Here is a 15222-nt window from a genome sequence, read left to right as displayed (position 1 = left end):
TCTATTCAGACTTCATTTACTCGAATTACATTTTATTGAATAATCGATTAACTGAACGTACTGAGTTATGATTACCGACTGCCATTACGACTCCATAAATGCTCATGTAAGCTGTAAAACGAAGTACGTACTAAACTTTTATTATCGAATCTTCCCGATATTTTATTATCGAAACTGGAACTTCTACTATTTAAGGAAGGAATTATTGTTTGATGGAGAATTCATTGTCCCGGTGTCGTTTATCTATGGCATTTTGAACAAGGGGTAAAATTATAGAAATTCACAGCTTCACACAACCTCAAATCCCCAAATTTTTGAATTCGTTATTATACGATGTTCAGTAGTTTCAGTGAAAATAATAACTCAATAAAAATTCTCAATTTTTCAAATTCTCAGATTCCTACACTTTCTCATTACAATTTCTGATTTTCCAAAATTCTGAAAATTTCCAATTGTCTAAAATTCTTGAAATTTGTAAATCGCCGAAGATCTTTAAGTTCCCAAATTGCCAAACTCTTTAAATTTGCAAATTGCTAAAAATCTTAAAATTTGTAAATTACCAAAAGTGTAAAAAATTCCAAATTTCTAAATCTTCAAAATTCTTAAAATTTCCAAATTTTCAAAATTCTTAAAATTTTCAAATTTGATAAATGACGTTGTCAGCAATATAAATTGTGGTAATATAAGAAGTAACTGCTATACTTAAAAGTAACCCATATATCTACATATAAAACATACCTACGTACATACCATACATACATATGTACCATACATACATGCATATACACATAATGTGATACTCATATGTAGCTGTCGAACAACAAATAGTTAAACCTTGATTACACTTAACTTGAGCATTCAAACTGCAAATTCCAAATAGGAACTCCAAATTTCACATTCGCGTGTTACTTACTGTTTCCTCACGTCGTGATCGCAGCCCTATGTCGTAAATGGTCCTCGTATCAGCTTATTTTTACGCTAAGCCAACATATTCACTCCGTGAACGTAGACCATCTAACTTTAGAACGCACGCTACTTCTTCCTAACGTAAAAAGATTTTTCAGAAGAGCGAACATTCGTTCATTCCCCAGAAAAAAATATACAATCTGTCTGCTTAGCTAGTTCGGATCAGCGTGTTTGCTCTCATGGAATTACGACTTAGACATCGACTGTTTTACATTAAACGCTGTTATTTTCTCCTCGTTATAAGTATATTTTTGTCGTAAATTACTTACTGTGTATATTTCCAAGAGATTTGCGGTGATTGACTGTGTGAATACTTCCCTGAAAATTCATGGCTGATGCAGATTTATTTATATATAAATGTAAAGGTTATAACTTTTTAGTAAAATAAATATAAAACGAATAGAATACGTTGATAAAGTTGTGACAGTAAAAATGTGGACACCCTGTATAAAAATTTAACTGCATACGAATTTTATTTTATCCCACATTATTTAAGACAAGGTTACCTGTAATCAGATCCGGTCGTTGATTTCATAAAATAACTTGCATTAGTGCCGTTCCGAGACAATTCATGCTATGTCATCGAGTCGCTAAAGGAAATCTGGAACACGAGCTGCAGAAAAGATGTCGATGGCATTTATACATATTCAAGTAAACCATCTTCGGCATAGCTTGCGCTTGTTATACTCGAACTAGGTGAAGAATTAATGATGTTACATCAAGAGTTACGTCATTGCTGCTTTTTCTATCGCATGACGGTCATTTTTCATTTTTACTTTAAAAATTTACGATGATTCTCGTACTTTCTTGACTACAGCTGATTATACCGTCGTATATTAGTTCTATATTATAGGACGTCCTTTGAATTATTTGCATGCTTTTGACACTCACAGAAAGAACAATAACAAGCACAGCTTACAAGAAAGAAAAGTGTCAACTCACCCTAATTTTTAAACAGGAATTCATTAAATTATCAGTTCTCAGTTATTTGTTTATATATTAACAACTATTTTCTGTACCTGTGGCAAGTATAATAATACGACTAGACGTTTTTAAGAGTATTAAAAGTTGTTAAAAAGGAACGTTAGAAAATGGCAACGGCGTGTCACCGAAAGCGCGTTCGAGCGAATCGGAACGATTCGGCAATCTTCGATAAATTACGGCGCGCGAGACGGTTACCGGTTCGTGGCAGTTGACACGTGACGATTAGAATAGATTTGGAAGGCGAATAGTAAGTGCGTGTAGTGTAAATAAGTAAGACGATAAAGATGTGTAGTTAATAAATTAATGAATTAAAAGAGTTGTGGAGTTCTGTTCGAAATCCCAAGTACTTAAACTAATAATTTCTGACTTAGTTTTTACTCGCTTTAACGACGTATTCTTCCTTGACATTTTGAAGTCTTCCACAAAAGTTCCGTTGTAAAACCTGTGATTGCCCTTCGAGCGTAACCGCGTTATTTTTCTACGAGTGATAAAATATCGGTGTAACGTGGTCTATAAAATTTGAAGAAGGTTGGATAAAAATGCCTGATGAATTTCATTCTTCCAAGGTAACCTTTTCAAGCACTGAGAAGCCTATCCTTACGAAACATTTATATTAAAATTGTATTTAGTAAAATTCTCGATACGAAATAAAAAGTAAATATTATAAACAGGCAAAAAATATTTTTCATTAAATTTAATTATCAACGAATATAATTCAAAAAATGACAGTTTTAATATTTCTGAATATTATAAATAATTAACAAAGAACGTAAGTTACACTTTGAGGTGATTTTGATAGAATTTTCATGAAAAGTAGAATCAAAACAAAAGTTTCATTAAAAGTAGCAATTGTGTCATATATTTGCAAACTGATCACAATTTTTTCTGTCTCCCGCGAGATATTCGTTGGCTGCATTATAATCGCAAAAAATCAATAGCTCACACAATCCTCTGGATTGTTATTAATAGAAGACCTGGTTCACGAGTAGACACTCCTCGAAATTAAAATTATATTCGTTTTCTTCATTATGCAAGCTGTAGCACGTTAATATCACGATTTTTATAAGTACTTCTGATAATCACTCAGATATATGTACATTTCCAACAGAAATTAATTATCTACGTTAAGTACAAATTATTACATAAAAAATTTGTAGAAAGATCCATTTTTTATTAGAATTCAAGGTCTTTCAAGGTCACTTTTTTTCGATTAGACTGTCTATTTCAGTTTGAAAATAGGTACATAAACTTTTCATAAATATCTTTAATACAAAATGGCCGATTATTAGAAAATCGTCATATCTGTTATATGCAGTTACATATAATTTACAAAATTAATAATTCATTATTAATACGAATGTATTTCTGTTGTATACCTTTACATTTCTCCAACTCATATTATTTCTCACTTTGATCAGCTTCTGATACGAAACCATTGAATTTCATTGAATTATTGCAGTTCTACCTCAACTGTAATTACGAGCTGCATTGCAATTAAATTAAATAGGAGATCTGAAATTGGAGTTAAATAAAATGTAGATAAATAAATTACTTTGTAATTCAATAATGCGTGGATAAATTCGATTGTAATTCCGCATGATGTTACTCGTAAATAGAAATATAAATAAGCGTGTGGGATGTATGATTAAATTACTTCCGTCATTATAACAATATTCCGACCGATGTTAATACTAAATTACTAAAAATCAAACAATATTAAATTCTCCAATACAGTACTAAAATGCTATGAAACTATTGCGCATGAAATGTCAGATATCGAAATATCAAAACCCTGACGCTCATCGGTAACACAAAATTACTATAAAATAGTACACACAACGTATCAATTTGAAAAATAAAGTTTATCGAAAATATCTACATAAACGTTAGATAAATGTCAGTGATACGATCTGAACGCCAAAAAATCGCATACGAATTACAACGTATAAAGTGCAGTAAGGTGATTATCTAGCAATCTCAAGTTTATATTAAGAACATTAACGAAAAGTTATACCATCACTTTCAACGATCGTTAACCTTCACATTAATACAACACAAGTGGCACTTTACGATAATTTTATGTCATTAAATTATGTCTGACTAGAGGTTATCAGCCATTTTGTATTCAAAGTAATAATAAGACATTTATGCAGTCACTTTCGTTGAACTGTATGCTTCAAATTGATGTAACGTAAGTGGTATTTTTGTGTACCTTTATGTCATCAAATCCTTTGGTCTTTCGATATTTCAAAATCGTCCATTTAATACGCCATGACTTAATACATGATAAGATGGATTTCTTGAAACTAGTCGGTTTTTATTGTTAAAAAGAAACGTTAAAAAGGGCAACTGTCATCGATAGGTCGCGTTCGCGTCAATCGGAACGATTCGGGAATCTTCGGTAATTTACGGTGCGCGAGTCGGTTGCCGATCCGCGACGGTTGACACATGGCGAAGAGAATACATTTATAGAAAGTGAATAGTAAAGACGTGTAGTATAAGTTAATCAATTTTTATATCAAAAAGATAAAGTCGTGGAGTGTATTTGAAAATTCCGACGTCTATGACATATATTTAATGATTTACATCAAATTTATTTTCATTTAAGCTCGAAACTGATTGGCATAAATGCTATTTGAAATACTTTTATGTCATCAATTTGTGTCAGCCGCTATGTTCGAAATTGGTCATTATTTTCTGTAACTACATACTTCCATTTTATACTGACAATGAGAATATTAACGAAGTATTTATGCAATCTTTTTATTAAAGTTTATGGTTTAAACTAACACGTAGTAAATGTGAGCTTAGATGTGCTTTTATGTTCTAACAATGAACTATAAAAATTTAAATTGGCTAATAGATGTCGAACCACAATCTAACAAAAATTTAGTTGCTATTAATAAAATATCAAAAGCACTACTCCCACGATGTTACAACTTCAGTTTCTGTATATTTGTACAGAGTTCTGACGCAAATAATTTCGTGCTAACGAATAAAACGTGCATCTGTAAGGAGTGTTGTGATTATGTTATCCAGAAATAAACAGTTCGTTTAGCTAAACTTTAGACGTACGTATTTCGTATCCTGTCATTGCAGTTTAAAATCGTTCCTTGGTATTTGCCGCGTGTATAAATCCTCTGATGATATTTAGTCGAGGTGTTTACGCGTTAATTCTCAGCTTAATCGCTTGATATTCTTCCGGCTTGAAATTTCGCGGCTGTTTAAAACACTGAGTGTCTCGTAATGAGATTCGTAATTGCACACGCTCGGAAAACTAGCGCCTTCCAATTTCCCTGCGACAACCACAAATCCGGCACCATTTATATACCGGCGGAAAATGCACCGACTTTCATTTCATTGTTCAATTAGATTATTTTTTCAAAATAACCACAACAGAGTAATAACCAATTTTAAACTCGTTAATTTCGAAAAACATAAATCTATAAATATAGTAATCATTTACATCACTTTTCCCGCGAGAAAATCTCCCAAACCAGTCTTCTAAACATTATAAGATAAATTCATTCAGAATTACATCTGACCGCGTTATTCATGCGTATCCTCTCTGACTCAGCTCGCACCATAAGATCCGTTTTATAACTTACAGAGGTAGACTCAGCTGTTTTGCGACAGAGTAGAGTGGCAGAATTATCGACAAAATTAAGCGAAATATGGGTTGCGTGGCCAAACTTTTCGTCCTTAAATAAGAGGAGTTTTGAAGTGCAACGAAGCTCGTTCGAAAGAGGAAGGTTCAATGCGGCGCGCTGGTCATGGCTCAACGATATTATGTTAATATTCGATAAGACGAGAGCTATAAAGTCAAGGAAGGATCAACACAACACAGCCGTGGATTTCAAGTATTTTTCTACCACCGAGAGATTGTTTTGGATGCAAGTAATAACAGCACGCTCGAGCAGGCACATTTAGCTGCAGAATAAGCTATAATTTACCTCGGTTCGAATGAGAAATAAAAATGAGAAGTTTGGCCCCGTGTCATCGTTGTTTTTCACACCATTTTGCCATATTATCGATAAAACGGTGCAAAATAAGTGACCGGTGTGATTGGACAGGTAGAAATAAGGTGGCGCCTGATTAGAACAGTTGAAAACGTAAAACAGAAAATTGAAGAAAAGTTGTCAAACATATAATTATTATTTAATTTACTAAAAAATTAACTAACTAATAAATTCTTTTAAAATTGAAGAAATTAATTTTTAAATTTAGTTGAACAGTTATTACACAATAATTATATTAAAATTAACATACAAAAATGAATTAAAATTGTCATAATTGCTATAATTATTGTCAAAAATAATTATATTAATAATAATTATTGTTAATAATAATTATATTAAAATGGATATACTTATTGTTAATATAATTATTGTTATATAAACAATAATATAACACAAAAATTTATACATGTACATAAAAATTTGACAAAAAAAAATATTAATTTTTAATCACAAATTAAAATCAATTACTTAGCGATTTTTCTGCAATTAATTTGAAGCTATTAGCCGAGTAACTCAATCAGTGATAGAAGTTGAGGACAAGTTCTTTGGAAGTAGGAAACGTAGGGAAGGCTTTATAAATCCGATTTTCCGCAAATCTCTGAGGATATTTCTTGTTCGTAGAAAGTTAATTTTCGTAATTGATTTCGAAAACACACGCAGGGAATCTCGTGGACGAGGTAGGTGGAAAAAGTTCAATGATTTTCTTCGAGACCCAGTTTCAGCCAGATTACGCTCGTCTTTGAGAACTATCCAGCTTTCTACCCTGAAAAACGTTTCAGCGGGCTGATGGAACGTCAATGCCAATATGAAATGCACCGATGGAGTCTTAACGGATAGAAAAACCATCGATGCTCGTGAAAGCGATTTCAGTTTGCTCGAATACGAACTGCACTATACTGGGTGTCGTAATTTTCAAAAGACTCTTTCGATATGTGTTCTTATTATAGGCTTTCTAATTTTTTAGATTTTTCGTTCATTTTAGAATTTTTGGGAGTAGTTTAAATTTTATTGTTTGCAAATATTGATATTTATAGATTTTTGGATTTTTAATTTTTTAAAATTTTTGGTTTGTACATTTATGTGTTAACAAATTTGAAAATTTAATTTTCTCTATTTTCTACAATTTTCAAGTTCTGTATTTTCAAATTTTCAAACTCTCAAATTTCAAAATTTCAAAATTCTTAAATTGTCAAATTTCAGAATTCCTAAATTCCCAAATTTCTCAATTTCAAAATTCTAAAATTTCTAAAGTTTCAAATACTCAAATTTCTATATTTTCAAATTCTCAAATTTTTAAATTCTCAAATTCTCCAATTTATAAATTTCTACTTTCTCAATTTCCAAATTTCAAAAATTACAAATTGTTCCTCTCCCAAATCCTTCAGTTTACGATTTCCTACACTTACATATTTCTAATTTTTCAAATTCTTAATTTTCCAATTATTAAATTTAAGAATTGTAAATTATCCAAACTCCCAAATTAAATAATTTGAGAATTTTTCAAATTTTGCAATTTTCAAATTCTCGTTTCAAAATTTGCAAATTCTCAATTTTCCAAATTTTCAAACTGAAAAATTCTCAGGATTTCAAAAATTCGCAAATTTAAAAATCCGCGTGTTTTCAAATTTTATATCTTCATATTCAAATTTTGTTAATTAAATAGTGACATAACGTTCATATAAACAATTGTATTATTTGTGGAACCTGTATGGTTTAATAAACACGTTAGCTGCCACGCGCATTTATAAAGCAATCTCGGTCAGGCCACGCAATAATATAAAATCCATTAAAATTTTATGAAAATAAATATTTAAAATCGTTAATGATAAAATCCTGTAATAACTGAAAATTTCGTAAATTTTAAATAAATTTTAGGTAATTAACTAGATTTTAGGTATAATTAGGAAAGTATACAATTTCTTACAAATTAAATTGCATTATAGTCATCGGTATATAATCGTCACTATATTTTACATTTCCCTAAAAAGTTCTTTTATTGAAACTCCTTGCATCTTTCAGTTAAAATATACCATCCTTCATAAATTAAGTTTCATTATGTCCTACAATCGTTCCTGTATTACCTATTTGTCTAAAAAATTGCTTTATACATACACCTTGTATTCAATTAAAATATGCCATCCTTCACAAACTGTATTTCATCATACTCGTCCTGTGGTCGTCACCGTGATACCGATTTTTCTCGAAATTTCGTTATCCAGTCAATCTCGTTTATCGTTTCGATACAGTGATTAGAGTGTCCGTAGATTTGATAATCGTGGACGCATTTACACAGCTACGATGTCACGAAATGTTATCACAGTGAACCGAGGTGAGCTCGAACACCATTGATGGTGATGGTTCCGACACCAGAATCCTGTTACCGCTTGTCAGCTACTCGCTAGTCACTAATCACCGAGCGTTAGTTGCCGTCCACGGATATTACCTTTGACACCCTTTCGAAACAGCTGACTCCTTGTCACTCTGACAATATATTCGCTGTCAAGATAAACCTGCGTCGGTCAACACGTTTTCTCGATTTATTCAGTCCTTCGTTAACTGTTAATTTTACTTATTAAAAATATGTCTTTATTGCACAAATGCGACGGTGTTTACTTAGGCAATTTTTTGACTTTCATTGACTTCGAAATATTTTACGGTGTTCCGAAGAGTTTTAGGTTAAGTTTCGTATTGGGGTACCACTCTTCTTTTTAAGTATATTTAATTATCAGATTCTGTAAATGAGCGATTTTTAATTTCCAATCAGGTACATAATTTAAAAAAATAAGAGTATTGATTCGGTTATTCGATCGTATTAATACAAGTTAATTCACATTAATTAGTCTATATAATACGTATGTATTCCGACAATGACAGGCCCTCTGTCTTTTGCAAACCGAAACTGTTGTCGTATCTCCACCGCGCGACACTTCGTTACGCGATAACTTCAGTTTGTTGATCGCGTCGTTAGCGTGCACGTGTTGCACGAGATTCTGAGCCACGCATCTTTTACAAAGTATACAATAAACCTCTTATTATTCGCACATCCTGCCTTTATTATTTACACTTAACCTTAACAATATTGTTACATGACAAGATCGATGAAATTTCGTAAAAGAAAATGCAATCGTGTCAGAAAAGTAGACAGTCATTGGGTGTTGGATGGTCGACAATGACGCAGGCGACTGTTGTATGATTGTAATCAAGAATCGTGAGACGATCACTATACTACCTGTTATAAAGGAACACGTTAATGTCGCTAGTGAAATTCACATGGATTGTTTAAAAAGTTATACAGGACTCGATGCAAAAGATTATACATAAGTGTTGATCACGGTAGAGTAGACAAATATAATTTACTTTGAATCTGAGTTACATCACGATCGAATTTCTATGAAACTTTAACTAAATGAAATTTAAGGTTAGCTAGGGACGGCACGTGTTCTCAAAAAATTGAATCATACTATCGTCCTACGAAAGATTGGATGAGAGGATGAGGGCGTTTTCGCGACGAAAAATTTGTACTTTGCGAATATTTATGGTGACAATTTTATCGCCAAAATAATATTGATGGTGTTTTTAATGCATGAGCGCAAGATGTGTTTTACAAAATAATAAAATTTACGTGTTTATCACGTTAAAGCTATGCAGTACTAAAAAATTATTAGACTTTTACATGTAAATTATAAACCAACGAATTTCCATGTTCAGATTCGTTATATTTATTGAACACTATCAGATTATGGTATATAGTATAATCTAATACTATCAGATTAACAAAGTGGTTCTCAAAGACGAAGGTACTACCTAACCATTTTTAGTATAGGTTATATTTCTCGATTGTTTAATAAAATTGTAATATTGATAATTACAGTTACGGTGATTGCGGACAGTCGAATTCAAAATGGACGTTGGTTAATAAAACCAGTAAGGAACTAATATTATTAGTAAAAAATGTTTATTGCATAATATATAACTTACAGTACAGATATTGTCACGAAGTCTTACTAATATCATAGTTATCATGGTGACTTGTTTATATAAGTATAACCTAACCTAAAAACTTGATTACATTATCCATTTATCGACCAAGGTTAGATTTGAATGATATTGTAACAAGCATAAAATTTATTTGCACAAAGTATATGTAATTTAACCTAATAACTTAATATTATCCATTTATCGATTAAATTTGGTTAGATTAGATTAATATCACTAGCGTTAAATTTTCTTTATACAAGCTATAATATAACCTAATAATTTAATAATAATATGCACTTGTCGATTAAGTTTAGTTACATTAGGTTAATATCTTAGCATGAAATCTTGTTTGTACAAAATTTAAATTTAAATTGTGATGTGATTTTAAGTACTATGATTGAAGTATTTTCTGATACTATGTAAAGAGCTGTAGGCGAGATATTTCATGAGTCTATTACCTTCAGTCAAATTTTAGTCACTATCCTGACTTCAGTGATTACTACGTCTTATAATTAAAAGTATATGAAATAAAATTACGTTACATATGTAATAATTTTAACAAATTTATTAATTTCTTAATTGCATAGAAAGTTATACACAGTGACATAAATAGTATTAAGTTTGGGAAGAAATATTTAACCGAGAAAACTTAATATTTTAATACAATATATGTACTATGTATAATAATATATATAATTATATTAATATTATATATAATGTATATAATATTTTTCTGTTATATATCTTCTATTAAAAATCAAAATAAAAAACATATTAAACAGTGCCATTTAAAGATTCATGCACACAAAAATTCTTGATTTGAACAATCGCACCTCCCTGTTCAAAATGTCCGCCATATTGGATGCCACTCAATGCTCAAACCTGAAGTTTTTCTGTAAAATGAACTTGCTTATCAAAAACAGTTATTGCTTTGACAAATTTTTGCCGAGAGTTTTATGGAAAAATCCGCAGTCCATGAGGTGCAAACATAATAATTGAAATTGACAAGGCAAAAATTGGAAAACGTAAATATAATAATCTTCTTAGTGACCGATGGCTTAGCGGCGTCGAGCGACCAGACGTTCATTCAGTGAACCAATTCCGGATAAATCGTCTGAGACTTTGCTTCGTGTAATTAAAAATTGGATTAAACCAGACTACAGTTATATCGGATCGATGGAAATGTTATAATTGCTTCACCGAAAGATATAAACATTTAACTGTGAACCACAGTTGAATTTCATCGATCAGATAGTGCTACACATACTGAAAACGTCGAACATTATTGGCATGAGACAAGAGCCAATATTCCACAATATGGAACCCAGAAAGAGCATTACTTCAGTTACATTACTGAACTTTTCTCTCTGAACAATTTCAAGCACAATTTCAATACAAGAATTCCATTTTTTCATATAGACACTTTTCCAATTTCTGTTTCTAATAATCGAGAATAAAGTTTGATATTTTATCTCCAACCTAACGGAGGCAAACTCGGATATTTTTGCAACTATCTCAAAAACGAAAGGCAATAGGCAACAATATGTATAGAGAAAAAATGTTCAGAACAGTGATCTTGATAACATATTTTAAGGTCATTCATATCGGTGATGAATCACCAAATTAAATAATAAACGAAAGTATTGTTAACATAGCTAAAGAACGCAGGGGATAACCTTGATTTTCTCAAGCTAAGTCGAAAATCAACAAAGACTATATAAATAGGCGGTGCAGAGAAAAAATGTTGAGAACAGTGATCTTGACAACATATTTTAAGGTCATTCACATCGGTGACGAATCACCAAGGTAAATAATTAACGAAAGTATTGTTATCGTAGCTAAAGAACGCAGGGGATATTCAACCTTGATTTTCTCAAACTAAGTCGAAAATTAACAAGCACTATTTTTTTCTTATTTTTCCATGAAAAATATAGTATACAATTTTGCACATAATTTGGTCCGACTTTTTATCCAATGATCATCGAAATCGATGATGCTATTCTACTCGTTGTCAGTTTGTTTTGTATCTGAAGTTCCTCTATCACGAAGTGCATGGTTTATGTATTTTTGCAATCCGAATGCCGTCTCTTCAGCGAGAATTCGGGCTTCAGAGCGAGATTCTATTCCGTCTTATGCAAAGCAGCCTGTGTGTAGCCAGTGGCGAGGACGGCTGGATTCGCTTGTATATACATACAGTCCTGTATATATGTACACAAGAGAGAGAATGCAGTGTCGTGGACGTGTTGACACATTCATCAGCACTCTGAAAGGGTCTGTAGCCAGTGAACAGGTAATCTACAGGGAACACCGATCCAAAAAGTAGCCGAGCCATATCTGCACAGCGATCTTCTAGATTCTAGGATTTGAATAATGGCAGCTGAAGTTGTTGCAGGACGTTCGGAAAGAAACTTCCGATATCTTTTATTGATAGAAGTCGGTGCTCGAATTTTTTGCTCCTCCGAGAATCGTTATTCGAAGTTTCAATAGTGAAGAGAAATGTTGACTTGCTGTTGGATTATTTTGTTTTATTTTTTTAGGAGTGTTTATGTATTATTTATTCTGGAAGTAAACTTCTTTATACAAAAAGGAATCAACATGTAACTACTTCTGTTTAAACTATCTTCTTTATGGTTAAGTTCTTTATTTTTAGTTTATGGTTGAATTTAAATGTTTGTGGAAAAACTTTGAGGCGCACAAAATTATTTACTTTTGTCAATTAATAGTTTCTAGTGCTAGAATATAAAATGTAAGTTTTAGGTTATTTGATGTATTAATGTTCACTTCTCCATAATTTATAATTTCATTGAACGTATAATTTAATTGGACTATGTTTATGGGCATTAAAGTGATTCTATAATATTATTTATTTAAAAAAAAAGAACAACTAATGTCCGTTTATAATGAGTGAGAAGAAAAACATGTTTTACCTTGTTTATGGCATTCTTTACCTAATAGACCAATGGAGCATGGGTAATATCCAATATGGCGTCGCAATAACCAGTCAAATACGCCAAGAGCATCCAAATTGACATAGGCACAACTTTTTAACCGTTACATTCATTAAAACTTGCACCTATATTTTCTAAACATTAAAAACTATTAAATAATAAAAATAATGTGAAAAATTTTGTGTATCTCAAAGTAAAATTTATCCAAAGTAATTACTGATATTTTTACAAAAAAGAATGACACTTGTATTTGAAACTTTGCAACCTGAATCCTTTAAAAGAATCCGCCATTTAAAGCAAACATACATCAGATATCATCGCTAACTAAACGTCATAACCTTAAAAGATTTCTAAATAAACAGACCATTTTATTTATAACGATCAGTCCTATCGCAAAATTGAAAAAGAGTAATTTAAAAGTAATTTCTTTTTACTACGTTCATGTTTAAATATTGGTGTCCGATGAAATGTACTGAAAGCTTTTTACAAAATTGACGAAATTACGTTCGCCAACGTTTTTAGGTTACGATTGCAAGTAATATTAAAAGTCGTGGCTTTTAATGCTACTGAACAGTAACAATGTTACTAATAGTAATTTACTGGAATAGTAAATGTGTTAATTATCTTTGTATTATGATAAAAAATATACAAAAGAAAAGATACGAAAAAGTACATACAGTTATCTTAATATTCAGAGAGGGTACTATTCCTGCTTTTGTTGTTGACAGGATTCTGATGACTGGCACAAACATTTCACTTAAACGATATTTACTTAAGGTTGAATAACTATTTTACGTGTTTAAGAAAACCGTGTTCAGAACCGTAGCACATGTAACATTTCGGAATGCAGAACCCACTTGAACAGTGGAACAATGCAGAGGGCACGAATATATGCGAGTATAGTGACAAACCAGTGAAGCGCCACTAGTCGACGATTTCGCTGTACTAATGCACTTTACGAACACATTATTCTAACCATTTTGCATAAGAGGAAATAATTTCAATATTACTTATTTGACAGAAAAGTTTAAATTTCAATATTACTTATTTGACAGAAAAGTTTAAATTTAAATATTACTTATTTGACAGAAACAGTTAATTAAAAATACAATTTTTTATTATATTTAGTTGAACAGATCATTTTAAATAAGATGTTAATTTTCATGCCTCATTAATATCCAGATGTAGATACGCTTTCTACAAACTAGCAATACTTTGAAGCCATCTGAACTTTGAGATAGGTTTGTTTTGTATGCAAATGTCTGGAATATAGTTCTACGTTGGTATAAAGTCGTACTTCGAAGCGTAAACAATTTCGCATGCAATGAAAAGGAAAGAGTAAGTTTTGATAAGAAACAACTTGTACTTTATCGTAAAGAGAAAGGTAAAGTTTATACAGAAATAATATGGTTATTAGTAACAAAGAGAAGTAGCAGACTTTGTTAAAAGATATAAGGAAGATGTGTGTCTTGCGCATGCGCTGTGTGCGCTACGCGCATGCGCAGTGAGGGTATATGCACATCGCTTTATTCAAGAAAGCATTCTATTATCTTTTAACAATAAATAGTTTAACTTGAGTAATATTTGAAGCTTATGCAATTAGAACAGTACTTGTATCAATTCTTTAGTATTCAAGCAATTTAAAATAATTATTTTAAGAAATATGGTAATTTCAATATGTAAATGTTTTACGTTAAGATAAATATACTACCACCCGTCGCTCGCTGATATTTCGTACGTTCGGCAAACTTCGTTCATTATCGAAACTGCACGATGTAAATATAAGTTAACACCCGAAATATTCGCCTGTATCCAAACTACACTATATATGCGAAAAGCTTGAAATAACAAGTTAATATCCGAACTACGTCGTGTTTGGTATCATTTTATTCAGGAAAATGTCACAAATATCTTGGTAATAGTTCCATAACAAAAAGTCCAAAAATACAAAATTTCTTGCATTGACATTACCTTAATAATATTCCCGAATCTAGGTCACGTTTCATTTATCGGTGAATAAATTTCGTAGCGTTTCGAGAAATCTCCCTATCGAATAATTTTTTCGCTTATATTAAGACTTTACCGTATTTCCGTGAATCTTGATATTCCGCAATTTTCGTTTTATTCAAAAAACGTCCGTGCAGTCTCAGTTCGATAAAACGCATTCGTGTTCCGAACTGCATAAATTACTTATTTATGTTCCCCGCATGGTCTCACGGATTTCCTTAAATAACGCATTAATTATGCAAATTGCTTTCCCGACGGAAAGTTTCCAGAAGTTTTGCTACTTAAATGCATGAGGCATAAGTTGCCCGTGGGGTTGTCGG

At 31.5% G+C, this 15222-nt stretch overlaps 2 protein-coding genes and 1 long non-coding RNA gene across 15 annotated transcripts in view; 2 read left to right on the top strand and 1 right to left on the bottom strand.

Annotated features, from left to right (window-relative positions):
• Positions 1 to 15222, top strand: part of Nca (neurocalcin homolog) — a 238087-nt gene that overhangs the window by 142565 nt on the left and 80300 nt on the right. The window lies entirely within an intron of this gene.
• Positions 1 to 15222, top strand: part of LOC100883363 (neuronal calcium sensor 2) — a 214689-nt gene that overhangs the window by 142400 nt on the left and 57067 nt on the right. Inside the window, exon 1 of one of the 11 annotated variants that reach the window (XM_076534640.1) lies at positions 2121 to 2197. The exons of 8 other annotated variants lie outside the window; for them this stretch is intronic. The gene's annotated coding sequence lies outside the window, so the exon portion shown is untranslated. Of the gene's footprint in view, positions 1 to 2120; positions 2198 to 2382; positions 2522 to 15222 lie in introns of those variants that run through there. 2 more of the 11 variants (XM_076534637.1, XM_076534643.1) reach the window with 2 other exon arrangements.
• Positions 650 to 13878, bottom strand: LOC105662799 (uncharacterized). Of its 2 annotated transcripts, XR_013039094.1 has the most exons (6): positions 12875 to 13877; positions 8082 to 12679; positions 3327 to 3462; positions 1473 to 2541; positions 1236 to 1284; positions 665 to 1169 (listed from the first exon to the last, which is right to left on the bottom strand). It is a non-coding gene; the product is annotated as an uncharacterized LOC105662799 (long non-coding RNA). The 2 variants fall into 2 exon arrangements; XR_001096340.2 differs by having other exon boundaries at positions 650 to 1169; positions 8082 to 13878.

Source organism: Megachile rotundata, chromosome 8 (assembly GCF_050947335.1).
Source record: "Megachile rotundata isolate GNS110a chromosome 8, iyMegRotu1, whole genome shotgun sequence".
In the NCBI taxonomy this organism is placed as follows: Eukaryota; Metazoa; Arthropoda; class Insecta; order Hymenoptera; family Megachilidae; genus Megachile; species Megachile rotundata.
This window is presented reverse-complemented; position numbering and strand designations above follow the sequence as displayed.